Genomic DNA, 18,075 nt, shown 5'->3' with positions numbered 1-18,075 from the left:
GGCTGCGCAGCGGGGTCTGCCCGGGGCAGGGAGGGCTCGTGCTCGGTCGTGGTTGCTCTTATGGCGCTTGGACGTCAAACTGCATCCAGCTCGGGGTGCCGGGGAAGCCCTCGTGAGGCAGGCGTGGGAGGCAGAACCAGGTTGAGTGGTGCAGTTGTCGCAAGAGAAGGATGGGATGTCACCCAGAGGGACCCGGACAGGCTGGAGAAGTGGTCCTGTGGGAACCTCATGGGGTTGAACAGGGCCAAGTGCAAGGCCCTCCACCTGGGAAGGGGCAGTCCCCGATTTCGGTACAGGATGGGGGATGATGTGATAGAGAGCAGCCCTGCTCTGAGAAAGATTTGGGGGTGCTGATCGATGAGAAGCTCGACATGAGCCGGCAGTGTGTGCTTGCAGCCCAGAAGGCCAACCGTATCCTGGGCTGCATCAAAAGCAGTGTGGCCAGCAGATCGAGGGAAGTGATTCTGCCCCTCTATTCCTCTGTTCTGAGACCTCATCTGGAGTACTGTGTCCAGTTATGGAATCCTCAACATAAGAAGGATATGGAGCTGTTGGAACGGGTCTAGAGGAGGCCACAATGAATATCAGAGGGCTGGAGCACCTTCCATACGAGGACAGGCTGAGAGAGTTGGAGCTGTTCAGCCTGGAGAAGAGAAAGCTCCAGGGAGACCTTAGAGCAGCCTTCCAGTTATCTGAGAGAGCTACAGGGAACCTGGATAGGGACTTTTACAAGGACATGTAGTGACAGGATGAAGGGGAATGACTTTAAATTGGAAGGGGGAAGATTTAGACTAGACATTAGGAAGAAATTCTTCACCATGAGAGTGGTGAGGCACTGGCACAGGCACAGGTTAATTGTGGCGGCCCCATCCCTGGAGATGTTTCAAGGCCAGGTTGGATGGGGCCTTGGGCAGCCTGATCTAGTGGGGAATGTCCCTGCCCGTGGCAGGGGGTTGGAACTGGATGATCTTTAAGGTCTCTTCCAACCCAAACCATTCTATGATTCTGCTGCCAGAGCACCCACAGGCGAGGTGTGCAGGGCGAGCAAGCGCTCTGTGGCCAGTGGAAACAAGGACTTTCTACAAAGCAGAGGCAGGGTTGCAGCCTGCCTGCCTGCAACTGTGATCAGGGGCTCTGGGTGGAAACTGGGGACGGACACATATTTGCTCTGTGACAGGTGGAATTGAGTGGATGGGGGAAACTAACTAAGGGATTCAAGCAGTACTGCTCAGGGGGCTGTTTCCGAAGTTTTCCCGCACCCCAGAGTGTGTAAACATCAATTTGTTTTACAACCTGTATGCAAGGGTTACTGGGGGACTTGGAGTGGGTTTGTGCACAGAGGAAAGCACCCTGTGGCCACAGGCAGGAGATGGCAGATGTGCTTCACTCCACAGGGTCATAAAAAATAAGCAGGTTTTCACCTTGGCCCAACTGATAAATACACTGCTTTTTTATGTGGCAGTTTTCATAGGCCATTGATTGCTCCAAGGTGATAATAGAGAAAATTACCCAGCCTTTCTAGGAGCTAAAATGCCCAAATATGTAGGATGTGCTTAGCAATGGTACAAACCAGGCTGGCCGTAAGATGAGGTCTGAAGTGAGGGCGAGAAAGGAGTGGTTTTCCAGGAATTTGGAAATCTTTCCCTCTGACAAAGTGAAAAATACTCTCAAAGCCTCAAGACTCCATTTCCACTTCAAGCTATTGTTAGCAGGACACAAGTGATTTGAATTAGAAACCTTAGTGATTGTGTGCCCTGAACTGTATGGGAATGGAAATAAGAGAGATGAACCAGGTTCAGTATTGTTATGCTGAGGCTGTATTTGTTAGGTTTAAGCATCAATTTGCATTAAAAACTTACTCAGTTGGAGAAGTGATGACTGATATGGGCTCATAAGAATTGCAGTCTGTAATTTCACTGGCTGTGGACAGATGGAGGAATGTTCGTCAGAGAAGTACGATGGGAATATGGAAGTAAGATGAAAAGTAAAATAGCCGGATCAGTTTGCAAAACAGTACAACTGATACTACTATATCCTTGTCATGCTTGTAGCATACAGCACATTTGCTGAGAAATGTGGAGGCTTGAGGATCAGTGTGTTCAGTCAAAGTACAAATACATGCCAAAGACTGAAAGAGGGAAGTAGTCCTGGTTGCTGGATCTGTGTCCTTGGAAGGTTTTTGAAATGTGACTGGACAGAGCTATGGCTGACCTGATCTGGTGCTGGTGACAGTTCTGCTTTGTGCAGGAGGTTGTGGGAGCAGCACCAAGTATATGTAAGATTAATTGGGACTCAGATAAAGCACGAAGCTGGTACCAAGCATATTAGAATAAACATTATTAAAAAGACCAGGTGTTCCAAGCTAGACACGCAGGATAACGAATCTTGAACGTGTGAGGCCAGACTGGAAAAAAACCACCTGGGAATAAGTGAATTGGAGATATGACTGAAAACAGTCATGAGAGTGTAGAATAGACAAAACCAAAACCATCCTGTTTGAAGTTTGGAAACAGAAGAGCTGTATATAGATCTGCCTAAATGAGAGGAGCCATAGTACTTTCTTAATTTGACTCCTGTATGCCGTGCTGATTAAAAGAATATGCTTGGAGAAGACTACGAGGTCTGTGTCTCCTTTATCGCCGCAGGAGGTTGGACTCCAGAGGTCTCTTCCAATCATCATTTCTGTGATTCTGTGACCAAGATGCAGGTAGTTATGGGTTAACATAGACGTAGCATCCTGTAGACAATTCAATAATTAAAAGTTGGTAATTTGGGAGAAATCTTCAGTCTTAAAAATGCCTGAAGCAATAAAGTACTCAAAATGTGACTGTATTTCAAGGAAAAGGGAAAGAAGCAGAGAGTCTCCAGGTTGATACAGATGGTAAGCCAGCATTTACTAGATCACTGTTAAAATACAAGTGCCTGGATCTGGACAGATGCTATGGATGAAGTTCTCGCATTTCAAAATAGCGGTACTAGTTCAGAAACACCAGCATGTCAAGCCTTGGTTCCACTTTTTATTACTTCAGAGTAATTTCAGTGTTTGATGACCTTGAATTTTGGCTGGCTAGTGATTTAGACTTGCCTTTTCCCTTTTTTGTTTTGACAAAGCTGATATATGAGTTTTGAAAGGTTCTGTGCTTTTAGTGTTAAGAGTATTTGTCTTTAAAAAGCCCACAATGCTTAAATCATTGAAGTGACCAAACCACCATGTCTAATGAAGAGCTTCGTGGAGAAAAGCAATGAAAGAGCCTTGGTGAGAATGACAGTAGATAAGGAGAAGTGCTACATATGGGAGTAATTGTTTTTCCATTTTGCAGTAAGCTCTAGCAAACTATCAGCTTTACCATTCTCTTGATATTGTAGTGGCGAAAGGAATGCCATACCTACCCAATAGGCTCTACAGTAATTCATTTACACTCATCAAAAGTGCGACTCGAGTAGAAGGAAGTAAGTTTACTGAAGACTTTTGAAAGATTGTGGCTGTCCATTGAAGATTGTTTATTAAACTTCAGTATCGATCAACCATTTTCACCTGAACTGAAAGAGCTTTTGGTGCAGAGTGGTACATTAATCACTCATATGTAGAGTACCGACACTCTGCACAGCTGATGAAAGAGAAATAAATGAGAGCTGTTTGCTGTCTTACTCTTCTTCAACACTATTTGAAAGAAAAAACTGTTCCAAATATTCCAAATATTACAGCTCCATCAACATGTGTGGTTTAACACTGCAAAAATTAAGTGCAGTGCTTTCCAAGAAGGTAATGACATCCCTTGTTTGGGATTTGAAGTATTTAAGCTTGGTGGGTTAATTTCCCCCCCAAATAGTTTCTGATGTGGGAATTTCAGAATCACAGAGTGGTGAGGTTGTAAAGAACCTCAGAGGTCGCCTAGCCCAATACCCTGCTCAGGCAGGGCCAGCCAGAGCAGGGTGGCCAGGACCATGTCCAGTCAGGTTCTGAGTTTCTCCATGTCTCCATTGTATTTCAGGGGAAAAAGTGACAGAAAACAAAATACCACTAGATTGATAGAAAAAATGGAAAGCAAGCAGCTGCTATATCAATGCTAAAATGCAGCTGCCCTGATCTAAGCATGTGCTCATGGAAAAAACAGATGACCAAGCAAACTTCCAAACAGCTTAGCAACATCACTGTATCAAGTTCCAATTTTCAGTAGTTCAGGGCAGCTTAATTGTGTTTCAGGGGTATACATGCTTCAGACTACAATATGTGCCAGCACTCCAGGAGAATTCCAGCTTAAGGTATTCGTATTGTGTATTGGCGATAACTGCTGCTTTGTGCATCTTGCATTGAATCAAATCTGCCAGCAGCCTTAGAAATGGATGCAAAAAGAAGAGATTTCTGCCAGGAGAGTCAGGGACACCTATGACCGACTGGGACTAAAAAAACCATCAAAGCTATTACATACACATGGTTACAGGAGCTGAGGAATAGCAAGTCTTTGTTGCTGCAAACTTCTTGCTAGGTTTGATTCAAACTGACCCAGACTGGATAAATTACAGGTTTTATAAAGAGAAATAAAAATACCCCAATGGGTGCATGTCCATGGATCTGCTATTTTTGATGCTATTTTGTTTACAAATGATGATACTTACTCTCTTTTTGAAAAAATTGGCCTCACTGTGTTTGGCCAATTACATATGAGATGCAAAATCAAAGTTACATTTATGCACCTGATTTACCACTTTGGCAAGTAAAGTCTAGCTGAGGAGATTTACTCTATTTGATATTTAACCTCCCCTTAAGACAAAGCAATCATTTGGGGGTTGCCTAGGTGCACTCTTGTAGACCGGCAGTCTGTAGCGAACATAAATGAAGGTTGGTGTAAATGACCTGTGACAGATCCTTCCTTCACCCAAAGTGGAGAGTAGCTGTCATTGTATGAATTTCGAGATTCCCTAGGCAAAACAAAACGACATAAGGAAAAAAGCCCTTGTAGAGATAAAAGAGTGTAATAGCTGGGAGACGAAAATCAGCCACTGAGTAAGCAGAGGCATTTGCAGCATTCCCTGTCTGGAAAAAAACCTGAAAATCTAAGAGAGGACTAAGCAAAGGCACCTGCATGAATTCGTTGGGGACAACTCCCAGGCTACTGAGACAGCTGGCCAATGGACTGCTGCAAGTTTGTTAGCAGAGGTTATATTTTATATACTTACATACATGCCCAATAAAACTTGTCAGTTACAGGAGTGACTGCCTTTTAGTTCAGTTGCTGATTGCTTAATTACCCATTACCTAGATTTATTGCTTTGGCTACTCCCTCACAAAACCAAGTAAAGGCTAAGAACCGGAGAAACCCTGAAGACCGAAAAGTGACTGAGGGCCTGCATTGAGGAGTCTTTCAACAGATGTGGAATTTTATCACAATTTTAGAAGGGAGATAGGATTTAAATAGTTTGGTACTTACTCTAAATCCTTTTACTTCCTGATGCACCTTATTTCCTCATACTGCAGGAAAGAGAGGCTGCCTTTACTGAGATGGTGGCAGGTAGATGCTTCTCCATGCTAGCAGGGAGGTGCCCAAGGACTCGTTTGACCCTTTCAACTCTCCTTGTTTCATGGTTGTGGCCAATTCTGTGCCCTTCAGTTTAAGCCTTTCCTTAATCACAGAATCACAGAATCATAGAATCATAGAATGGCTTGGGTTGGAAGGGACCTTATAGATCATCTAGTTCCAACCCCCCTGCCATGGGCAGGGACACCTCCCAGTAGGTCAGGGTAATAATACTTCTGTAATTTAAGGATTAGGAATAACTGGTCATCTCTCTGACCCCCAGCAGTTAGGAATAACCAAGAATTTTCAAGGAGTTGGTGTGGAGAAGGGTGGAGAAGATCTGGAAGGCAAGTGGGCAATGCAGGGTGGGGAGCAGTCCAGAGAGGTGGAGAGGGCAGTGAGGAAAGGGCCTGGGAAGAAATTGCTGGCTGAGGGAGCATGGCTGTAAGGAGTGTGTGAGTTGCTGCTGGCGTGTGTGAGGCTTCGTAGAGTGATAGGGGAGAAGGCAAACTATCTCTTGCATCTGTGTGGCACTGATGGAAAAGGCAAAATGTAAGCCATGAACTCTAACCTTCCTTTTGGTCTACACTGCCCATTTCTATCAACAAATTACATTTGTTTCCATGGTCAGTGAAGAAGGACTGCCATACTGAGTCACACTAGAGATCCACCTAAAGGCCTGCCTATGAGAAAGGCAAGCACAGAGTGATGCTTCCTCTGTGAGACCCTTCCAAGCCAAGCTTCTCTGTGGCCTGACTGCTTCACATGAAAGTTGTCTGTGACTTTGCATTCATGTGGTTGCAGCTGTGGTTCTCTCTGATCCACTTATCTCAGGAGCATAACATATGTTATGATCTCTATCACAGTTTTACAGGTTTTTTTTTTTTAATATCGTGTTATACTTGCAGATGTCTGAACATGATATTCTAGTAAACATCTTACTCTCACTCTCTTGGTCCCTCTATGTCTGCAGACAATAATATCTACTGATTTCTCAGTTTTAATTAAGCTGAAAATTCAATCTTACAGGTCAACATATATAGAGGAAAGTGCATCTACCTGTGACAGTTTTTGTAGTAAAGCACTGTAGTTTGTTCCTTGCCTTTTACAGCAAGGTGCTTCAGCCTGCTCAAAGTATAATGCACTCTCTTTACTTAATTGACACTTCTGTCTGTGGGAAGAGAAAAGACTCACTTAAGCGTCGTGGTTGAAACACTCTCCAGAAAAAGGCAAATGTCAGATCGTGCCCTGCAATAGTCTTTAAATCTGGTGTTGCTGAAGTTTGCAGTTGTCTACTAGTGTAATTTTAGTACCCAGATATATTTCAACATTGTATTTGGTGACTTGTGAATCAGTATTCTCATTCCTTACGTTTGCGTCAAACAGAGTGAATTGGGAGATCAATTTCATTGGGGATGTAGAGACTGTCAGGGCACTGATTAGGTATTTAGAAAACATGTAGAAAAAGCATGCTGGGCAGCAGAAGTTAAGCAAGAGGAAGCAACAGGTATATATACATTTTTCTAGCATTTTTGGGGGGGAAGTAGCAAGGTCATGCTGATTTAGCCCTGTCTGTGGGGGGACATCGGGCAGCTAACAGCATTGGGAAGCCAACTAGAATGGGTGAAGTGAAATGTCTTGTGCCATTATGGGAGAATTGGAAGGGAAATCACGAATGAGGTGCTTGTTATCTGTATTTGAAAGCTTGTTTTTCACCAGAGAGAACTGGCAACTCATTGCTTGTTATCTATATTTGAAAGCTTGTTTTTCACCAGAGAGAACTGGCAACTCATTGTTTGTATAGCTTTAACTAACTCAGCTTTGTTATTTTTTTTGCAATTAGATAAATATCCCAGGGTGTGCTAAAAAGGTAGATTTTGTTCTCAGATATCTGGGGAATAAGATGTTTGTATACTGAGGGGGGCAGTCTTTCTCCATTTCTTCCCTCAAGCAGGCCAGTGTTGAATTACTTCATTTTAGGTGTTGGCTGATCCAGGAATTGAGCTGTGTTAATGTGGTTATTTGTTTATATATGTATTTTTCGGCCTCATCAGGGTAATTGTATTGTGCAAAGTAAAAGGTAGCAGCCTCAGGTCCCTTTGCAGCTTCATTTGTATTGGAACCGATTGACGAGTTCTAAGTGAAACGGCGCACCTAAAATTGCATGAACATGCCTTATCTGCCCAAAGGTAATGTTATATGCAGATTATTTGGGCTTCAGTGGTCTGTGGATGCTGAAAACAAATGATTAACAAAGGAGGCTTTTTAAATAGCTCAGGTAATTATGAGCGCACTGGAGGCTAGTACTCCATGAAGATTTTGCATGGCAAGCCTGTCAAAAGGAGGCTGGAGTCACTCAGCTGGTTTTCTTGTGAGCTTTCTCTGATTACAACAACTGCCTGAGGGTCAAACAAGGAAGACAAAGCTTAAAACAAAAAGCTCAAATAGAGCTGCACATAAATATGTACATAGACACATATATATCTGCACCCAGACTTACATCATCATAGCATTAGCATTATTAAGGGCACACTGGTGTCAGTGAGACCAACTTAAATGATTCTGTGACTCTGTAATGATGCAAGTCAAATTCTTTCCACTTTAAATCCAGGATAAAGTGATATCTAAAACACCAACTACCATTATTCAACAGTTTTGCTCCTGTTCTGGGCTGTGTAAAGACTCGGCTGCTGGCTCCCTAAAAAATGCGCTGCTGTTTTTCCATGTAACAAGGAGCATCACCAGTTTAGTGGGGCAAGATGAAGGACGGGGACTTGTGCCATCACTGGTAAATCTGCAGTAGGTTGAGTGGATGCCTTTGGGGACCTGCACTGCTTGTGGAACTCATTAAATTAGTCTAGATGTAGACTACCGTGCATAGACTGATACTGGAGAGAGTGCATCTGAGGCACTCTGCTGTCCGTCTTTGTTATAGCAAAAGATGTTAATTATTGGTGTAGCTGCTCTTCTTCAGAGATCTTTTGAAGCTAAATGATGTTTGCTGCCGATGGCACTGACAGAGATCCAGCTCTTTATCTGGCTTCATTAAATTGCCCTATTCATTTAGATCTTTTGAGTTGCTATAGGACAGCACATGGTTTAGACTTGTGTTTGCTGGCTTTTTGTGCTTGTTTCTTGCTATTAATTTGAATGCTTTTGTGTTGAAAGCAGCTAGTTTGCAGCTTTCCCTCCCTTTTGCTTTTGAATGTGCAACACAGGTTACTTGTTTATAGAGTGCTGTGGTTTTTAGTTTCCTTATTTGCTGAAACAAGACAGTAAAGATGACCAACAAAGCTGTGTTTCATGGTTAAACACATACCCTGAGAAGGCAGCAAGGAAGATAATGGAGGCTCTCTGGTAAAGTCTGCACACAAGAAGCTCTTGACTTGTTAATTGTGTGGCAACATATAATTTTGGTCAGGCTGAGGTCTTTCAGATGGTCACATTTGAGATATCTTTCTCATTTTTATATGAGTGCAGGCCACAGCAAACTTTTATTTTTGCCAGTCAGTGTCAGTTGGCTGACATTTGTTTCACTTTAAGGCGCTTTGATGCATGCTCTTCTATGACCTTACACTTGCTGAGTTTGGGTCCAAAGTATTGCTTGACAAGCAGAGAGACAGCCTGTTCTCCTCCCCAGAAGTTCTGTCCATTTTGTTGCTCATCCTAGGTGTCAGCTCTGCCCTACATGCAGTTTTCCTTGTTCATTGTTGAAGACGAGGCAGTGATCTGGGGAAAACCAGGAGGCAGCAAACTCAGGTTCAATCAATATTTTGCTGCTCAAGTTGCAGCCTTGGTATGGTTCGTGTACTGCAAAGGGCAACTTCAGCCTAGTTTATGGGCTGACTGTCAGGCTGGGAAATCAGATTCTGTGGACTCCAGAAAGAGGTTTATTTTCTGAGGTGACCACTCAGCTGACAGAGATGTGTTGGAGCCACAGACTTCCCTAGAGACTTGTGGGAGTTTGGCTTCTTCCCATATGCTCCTTTGGCGTATCAAGAAGTGCTTTATGCTGTCTCTTGTGGCTTCCTTCAGTTTGTCATGTACACTGGGGCAACACTGGCAGCTGAGCAGGATGCATAGCACTGCTTTGGGTTGCTGTATGGTGTTGCACTATCTTACATTAATTTTGTTTCCTTGCGGAAAGCTTTGATACTGCAGGTAACTGCAGTGCCGTTCTTTGATGTAGACGTCCTTAAACGTTTGATGATAGGGCCATGCACCTTACCAAATGCAAATAAGAGCTGTTGCAGTGCTGGGGTATTTTTGCAAAGGGCTAGAGGTGCAGTTGTACAGACATTTAAGTCCATCTCCAGCAACAAATTCCTTTGACCTGCAGCTACACCTCTTCCCTCTTTTTGCTGTGAAAAGCGGTCTGAGAGTGCTAACCTCCACTATCACAATTGTGGTGTGGCGAAAAGGGAAGTTTACCCACAAGTTCATAGCTGATACTGCTCTGACAGTGGTTGAAACCACAGGACTATTTTTTTTTTTTAACACAATAGCTATTCTATCTGAGAATGCTCTGTTCAGGTTCAGTAAGGAAATTATTAGCATGCATGAATACTTTAAGTATTTCTCCTCACCTTCTTACTTCAAATCGTATCATTCACTAGGGATCTAACCTGGTGGGATTTAAAGGCTTCCAGGTGAACAAGCCCATAAAGAAGTGTGTACATGATAGCAAAGAAAAGGTCACTTCTGAAATATTACCTATTTTTATCATCCAGGCTGCACTGTGTGCACTTGTTATTCTTGAAGGTAAGAGAATATATCTAGTTTTTAATATTTCCCTAGTAACAGCATGCTTTTATGCTAAACAAGGATGGAAAATGTGCTTGGTGTCATGTGTTCTGGGAGGATTATAATGCTGGGTTTATTAGCTGCTGGACCAGGACAACCTTTGAGTGTTGGGCAGAAACAAAATTATGTTCCTGAAGTGTTTTAGCTTGCTGCACTTTCTATTGTAAGTAGCTTCTGCTTTGAAATTAATTCCACTGGGAAATAAAAGACCTCAGCTAATGGAATTACATCACTATATTTGGAATATGAAAAAGCCAAGCAAATAAAAATAGAATATTTAATAATTAAGCTTAAAGCTTCCTCTTAAAGATTTAATGTTTGAAGGAGTGCTCTAATAAACACTAGCAAGAAAATAATAATAAAACAGATATAATTTGACAGAGCTGGCTTGTTAGATCTTATTAATTGAATATGAGTTGTGGGATGTGCCTTCATATTTTCAAAGAATAAAAAAGAAGGCTGATGCATTAGCTGTCAGGGAATGAGTCTGTGATTCTATGACTCTATGCAGTTGGTTCCAGAAGCTTCCAGGGATCTCTGTCAGCTGCCTCCGGATTATCCAGCTGATGACTGTGACCTAGGTGTTCTGGAATGTGGTGAGATGCCTCTCACTCCCGTTTCCTTCAGGGCCTCCTGCCCAAGGTCAATGCAGCGCAGGGAAGGGAGTCGGAGCCATAGCAGTGCTTGAGGGCTGCTAGGGGAGCAGTGGCCACCAAGGGGCTGCAGAGCTCTGATCCCTCTGTGCAGGACTCCTGAAGCAGGAGTGTGACACCTGTTGCACACCTGCTCAGACCTCAGAGGAGCCATCTGGCGGGAGGATGCTCTGCTCCTGTATCCTCTGTGCACTGCATCCTTTTTACTAGTACCCTTTAATCTGCCTTTTGGATGTTCCTGATGCTGTTAGTGCTGATGGAAGACAAACAGTGGTCTACCTCTATGGCCGCCTGGCTGTGGTAAGTGGTGTAGGATTGTGGCTCGTGCTGTAGGCAAGTGGCTAGTGGACTGGAGAAAATGGTGTTCGCTCTGGCTGCCTGAGGCAAGTGGTTTAGGGCTCTGGCAGAAGATGTTTAGTCAGCTGCCCTGAGGCTAAGGGGACTTTGTGCTTTCTCTGCAGTTCGTGGAGAAGAGGAAGTGGGAGGTGGATGGGTTAGACAAGTTGTCTCTGCTCTGGGCTGGGCTGTGGGCTAGTATGGGGGCCTGGCTGTCTCCTGCCACTTTTGTCAGGCAGGGCTGCTAGGGATCGAGACCTCCCCACCAGCTCTTAGCAGTGGGGGCTGGAAGGAGTGTGGAGTACATTTGGCTCTGTTGGCATGCTCCTGCCCCACTCAGCTCAACTCAGTGGAGCCTGCAGAGCACCTCTCGCTTGTTCCCCGGGCTGGTGCTGAGCAGCGCCTGCCCTGGGCTGGGGTTCTGCTTTGATCAGGCAGTACTGCCTCACCCTGCTGGGTGTCCCTGGGCACTCTTGGCCTCTCCACGCTGTACCGTGAGCCAAAGCTGCGGTGCTGAGGTCTGTATGGGAGGGTGATGAAGCTGTGAGCCCTGTGTCCTCACCCCTGTACTGCCTCTTGGTTTCTTTCAGGGTTGAGGTGGAACATCCAGAGTAACAGTGCCTCCAGAATCTTTTCCTCCAGCTGTCAGAAGCCTGGCCTGCTGGTTGCCGCCTTCCTGGAGCTTGCTGGTGTGCTCTCCTTGCCTCCCAAGTTATCTGCTTTCTCTTTGGGGCAGGGCAACATGTGCCCCCCAAGTCTAGCACTGTGGGGCTATGTTGAGGCTCTCCCCTCCAGTGCTTGCTTTATGTGATCTATAAGTGATACAAGAAGTAGTTACTATTACAAAATGTGAAATATTTTGATTTAAGCTAAAGTAGAGTTAAGTTCATCCAAGTAGCTGTATATTTTGAAAGTTAGACAGGATGTCCCTCTGACAGCATGCTTTTTGTAGCATGTTTTTTCAAGCAGCATTTTTCCAGACACTGTTACCTCTTGTGTCCAGTATGATCTGTGCTGAACAGATGTGTTTTTTCCTATGATCACCTTTGTTTGCAGCCATTCTCTATATCGAATGCAAGGTCAGACAAAGCTGACTCCAAAGCTCCAAATTAACAAGAGTTTTTACTGTTGTGAAGTTCATAATAACATTAAAATGAGGCCTTGGAAAGTAATAGAATATGCATAAGATTTTTTGGGAAAATTTATCCATCTGCCTGTGAGTGGGCAGTGCCTCCTGTCCCAGCTCCTGTCTCTGCACACGAGATGGAGATTGCTCCCTTGTGTTTCCCAGGCCTGATAAAGGGTGCTTTCTTTCTAAAACTCCAAAATGAGTCTTAGAGAGTTTTTTTGCTGGCATTTTCAGTATCATAAGTGTTGTAGCCATAATCAAACCACATTCAATTGTCATGACTGTCCATGTGTGTGGGCAGAGGGAAGGTGCCTGGGCCAAGCTCAGAACAACTGGGAGCCAGGGCTCCTTCTCCCACCCAGTAGGCCAGTGGGTTTTCTTGGGGTGAGTCCCAGTTGAAGATGTTTAGCGTGGGAGCCTTCTGGGGTGGGCAGCAGGCAGCCCTTGAGAAGCCCCAGATCCTATTAGCAACTTGGGCTCTTTGGGCAAAACCACCCTAGGTGGGCATCCTGCGCCCAGGTGGGCTGGGAAGAAATGGGAGCCTTGGTTGGGGTAGAGGGAGAGGAATGGCGTGGAGGACTCCTGCCAATCATCATGTGCAAAATAAGGAGGCAGGGCCACGCCAAACAGTGCCCCGACATGGCCCCAGCCCAATGCCTTGCCATGCCTGCCACCCACATCCACAAGCCATCAAGCTGTAGCCACAGCTGGGGCCCCAGCAGTAGCCCCCAGTGGGGGCTTTTTCCTGCAGGCTTTCCTGCCGATCCACGTCTCCAAAGTGAGCCAGCAGCTTGGAGTCAGCCCAAGAGGCTTGGAGGACACCAGGTGGCTCAGAATCACAGAATGGTTTGGGTTGGAAGAGGCCTTAAAGATCATCTAGTTCCAACCATCCTGCCATGGGCAGGGACACCTCCCACCTCACAAGGCTGCCCAAGGCCCCATCCAACCTGGCCTTGAACACCTCTAGGGATGGGGCAGCCACAGCTTCCCTGGGCAACCTGTGCCAGTGCCTCACCACCCTCATCCTGAACAATTTCTTCCTATGCTAAATCTTATCCCCTACAATTTAAAGCCATTCCCCCTCATCCTATCACTACACACCATCATAAAAAGTCCCTTCCCAACTTTCCTGTAGCTCCCTGTAAGCACTGGAAGGCTGCCCTAAGGTCTTCTCTTCTCCAGGCTGAATAACCCCAACTCACTCAGCCTGTCCTCATAGCAGAGGTGCTTCATTCCTCTGGTCATCTTTGTGGCCTCCTCTGGACCCATTCCAACAGTTCCATATCCTTCTTATGTTGGGGATGACAAGCGTCTTGAGCAGCTCCTTTTCTTGCCAGCAGAGCTGGGGTTGTCATGGCAGGCTGAGGTGGCCACCAGCACCCCAAAGGGTGCTAATGCTGGATGGCAGAGCAGAGGGTAGCTCTGTCTGACTGTTTATGAGGGACTGTCTTGCTGGCTGGTTGCAGGGGGCATGGCTCTTGCTTTATTGATGTCCAGGTGTAGGTGGTCTGGGTCACTTGTCTGAGTAGAGATACTCTGGCTGTTTGACTGGGGAGAGATGCTTTTGCAGGCATTTGTATTTATAGGGGCAGCTGCTGAGCTTAACGTTCCAGATGACAATTGAGAGAAGGCACGTCAGCAGGTTGCCCTATGGAGAAGAATAGTAAACAATAAATAGTGTTTGGCAATTGAAGGGGAACATCTGGACCTCAGGAAGTCCTGTGTTAACCACCAGGCGGCAGAGGCGGCACAATGCTGGTTGCCTGAGAATACTTCAAAGGTCCTGAACATGATGGGAGAGGGCAAAAGTGTGTCTGTGTGCTGTTGGATGCTTAGGCTTAGCTTTTCTCCTTGAAAAATCTCTTTAGATACCTCGTCTTATTGAGGAGGGATCTCACAATCATGAAATAAACTTTTTATAGTTCTTTCTTTGTGTCTCTTTCTTCCTTGGTTGACAAACATCCCAAATCCCTTTAGCAACAGAATTTGAAGCCCAGATAGGACTCCCCCTGTCCACTGCTTGACTCTGGCGCTGCTTGACTCTCATATGCAGACTTGGTGCGTTTATCTATTTCTTTCTGATGCAGGGAGTGCACTGGGACCAACCAATGAGAGGTGAGGTGGTGGTGAGTTGAATTTTTCTAATTCTACATAATCCCTTTAATTTGGAAATGGGGAAAGGTATAATGATAGGTACTTCATTATTGGAAATCTGGAATATTTGGAACAAAGTTGCTGGGTACCTATGCATTGTCAAGAAAAAGTGTTGTGAAAATCTGTCAAGATACCTGGCTGGCTACGACTGCTTTTGTACTGGAGATCAAAAGTGGCTGGCAGCACGCAGCTTTAACTTTGACCGGCTTAAGTTCCTAAAGCTAGTGTTGGAAGACCATTTCCCAATTCAAATTGATTATTGGTATGTTTGGGATAATTGGTGACATGATAGATCTAATGGCAATTATACAAATCAGTCCTAGAAAAATAAAATTAATAATAATAATAACAAAACAAAGTTTTCTCTTTAGTCACTACTATTTATGCAAGCTCAGGCAGCTACTATAGATGTATCCATTTCCTTTGCCTCCTATCAATTCTATTACTCCTCCTGTTCCTCCTTCTGCACCTCCTGCTATCTCTCAACAGCTGTGCAAGCTTTGCTGAAGGAGGTAATTATTCCTCCTCCAGCTGCAGCCGCAACCGTAACAAGAGTACATTTGCCATTTGGTCCGGCAGAGTCGGTTGTGTGGCAGCAACAAATGCCCTGACCCCAGGAAGACCTGGAAAAGTTTCAGCAGATTATTAGGGGAACTTTTAGAGCGTATCGCCCTGCTTGGTCTCATGTTTGTTGGTTCTTGGAAACTGTATTTACCCCTTAAGAGCGAGTGTTGATTTTGCAGAAAAATAGAGTACAGGCTGCTGCTCCGGATGGTAGGACTGTATGGCTGGATGCAGAGCCAGACAAAAATTATTATCAGACCAAGGCAGGTTTAGATGCATTAAGGTTGTGTTGAAAAGGCTTAGAAGAATGGTTAATTGGATAAAGGAAAAAGAATGTTGACAAGGTATTAACTAGGTGGGGAAACAATTCCGAATGTTCGGGCAAATTTACCCTGAAGCCCTGCAAAATGGTTCTTTGCTTTCTCCTTATTTGTGGATCAAGCAGCCGCAGATATTGAGTATTTTAACCAACATTCTCTGGGTTGGCAAGGAAAGCTGATAGGGGAGATAGTATTGCAATGTTTGTGTGCAATGGAAAGGACTAGGCTAAGGCTAGGCAGAAGAGAAAAGAGCAGGAACAGAAGGCTAGTTGTTAGCCACTGCTTTGCAAGGTAGGAGGTTTAGGGGCAAAGAGGTAATAATAACTGAAATAAGAGAAAGAGAAATTTAAATCGGTCAAGGCCGAAGGACTACTGCAATAAAAAAGATACTGGAAAAGAGAATTCCCTTTAAGAAGAGGACTATGACAGCAACAAAGGGAAAATGAAATCAATCAGGAGCTGAACAAAAGCAATGAACAATGATCTGCTACCACATCACCAAGCCCTAACAGTGTCAGGAGATGCAAAAATAATCCTCTCAGGGAACTCTAAGGAACCAATTATAGATTTGAAAACTGGAGGTGAAACTTAACCATGTCTGATAGATACTGGCCCTACTTATTCAATATTAACAAACCCTCACAGGGAATCAAGAATTAAGGGCAAAGTAAATGTTGTAGGAAGGGAGGTAAATCTACGTTTGTATGAGGGACAGAGGAAACGGTGATACAAATAGGTTGATGTATGCTACGCATACTTTCTGCTGTTGGGATCAACACCGGCAAATTCAGTGTGGAGATATTTGTTAAACAAACTATGGACTGAGTTGCAGAGTACGCCACATGGAATTACACTCTGACTACCGATGGTTAATGTACCAAAATATCGTGATGACTGCATGAGCTGAAAGCAGGCAAAGCACAAGAACAACCACAAAGCCACAGATAAAATGAAAAGAATAAATTTATTTCCATTACCTCATGATCCAGGGCAACTCCAGAAAACAGCATCTGGGCAGAAGGAATGCAAGTGGGAATGCAGGCACCAAGCAGCTCAGTCCTTTCTAGAAAGTGTGTGCATCTAAACTGCTGCTTTGCCCATATTTATTAGGGAAAAGCAGAGTCTTTCTCTCAGCAGGACTGGAGTCACAAGCATGTTGTATGGCCCTGAGTTTCACAGCCCTATATTATCTAAACACAGAGATTCTATTTGTCAAGTACACAAGGCTAAACAACAATTAGCATGATGTATGTGTTTTTCTTAACCCCAGCTGCAAGTCACTTGAGTGTGTTTGTAATCCTCCTTGCCAATCTTCTGTTATATTCCCATATTGGCTACAGCAACTCTAGAAGGAATAGAAATACTCCAGGAACTCGAAGATGTACTTCAGATTTCACTGGCCCAAAGTTTTGCAGTGGTGGGGTTATTAAAAGTCTGCTAATACGATAGAGAAAGAAATGAAGGGAGGCAAACCTCCCTCCTTAAAACAATTCCTATTGTCCCAGGAAGCAGGGGAAAGTATAAGACCAGTAGCTAAAGATTTTCTGCCAAGAGGAATTTTGACTCCTCCAGAGTCTTCCTGTAATACTCCTGTCTTGCTAGTTAAAGAACCTAAACTAGGCTCAAATGGAAAACCAGTTTATAGATTTGTCCAAGACTTATAAACAATAAAAAAATTAGTAATTGTGCTGCATCCACCAGTTTCTGATCCTTCAGCAATTAGAGCCGTGATACCAGCTAACACAAAACGGTTTCTGGTAACTGATTTGCGCCCAGTTTTCTTTGTTGTACTGGTGCATCCTCAATCTCAGTATGCTTCTGCTTTCATCTGGGAAGGGAAACAGTAAATGTGGACTAGATTTCTTCAAGGGTTTGCAGGACCATCAGCTTTGTTTTTGAAAATCCTAGTGACAGATTTATAGGACATAGAGTTAACCTTTAACACTGCAGTAATACAGTACGTGGATGATGTGCTAATAACAAGTACAAGTAGGGAAAATTGTGTTGAAGACACAAGGAATGCTGCTTGCTTTGGCTGACAAAGATCATCAAGTCTACCCAACCAAACTACAATTCTGTAAAGAAAAGGTAGGGTATTTTTTGTCAGGAGAGGGCAGGAAGATACCAGATGTCGGAGTGGGAGGTGGACCCGGAGTAACGATGGAGTCTCAATATGAGTATGATCGTTCTCATTTATTCATACACCTTACACTTCTTATATACTTATCCCAATAGTGCACGCGCTAACAAACAAATCCTAATTGGTTATGTCCCGCTGTTCACGCGCCTTATGCTGTCACGCAACTGGCCGGACGCTCTTGAGCACGCGAAAGGGGCAGATACAAGGTTCTCATCACAACTCTTCGGGACTTTCCCACGCTGGATTCCACATTCCTGTATTCTACTCCCTTTTATCTTATCTCAAGGTCAGGCCTAGCTACAGACAGCAAACCCTGGATTGTTCACTGCTATTAAATCATGAGCCATCCTTCTGCAACCAGATGACTGAACAAAAACTATCCAAGCTATGACTAGGCCTACAATTAAGAAACAGGAATAGAGCAACACTTGCATACTATACCACCCTCAATCATCAGGGA

This window comes from Cuculus canorus, chromosome 1, assembly GCF_017976375.1.
Source record: "Cuculus canorus isolate bCucCan1 chromosome 1, bCucCan1.pri, whole genome shotgun sequence".
NCBI lineage: Eukaryota > Metazoa > Chordata > Aves > Cuculiformes > Cuculidae > Cuculus > Cuculus canorus.
Note: the sequence above shows the minus strand (reverse complement) of the source record.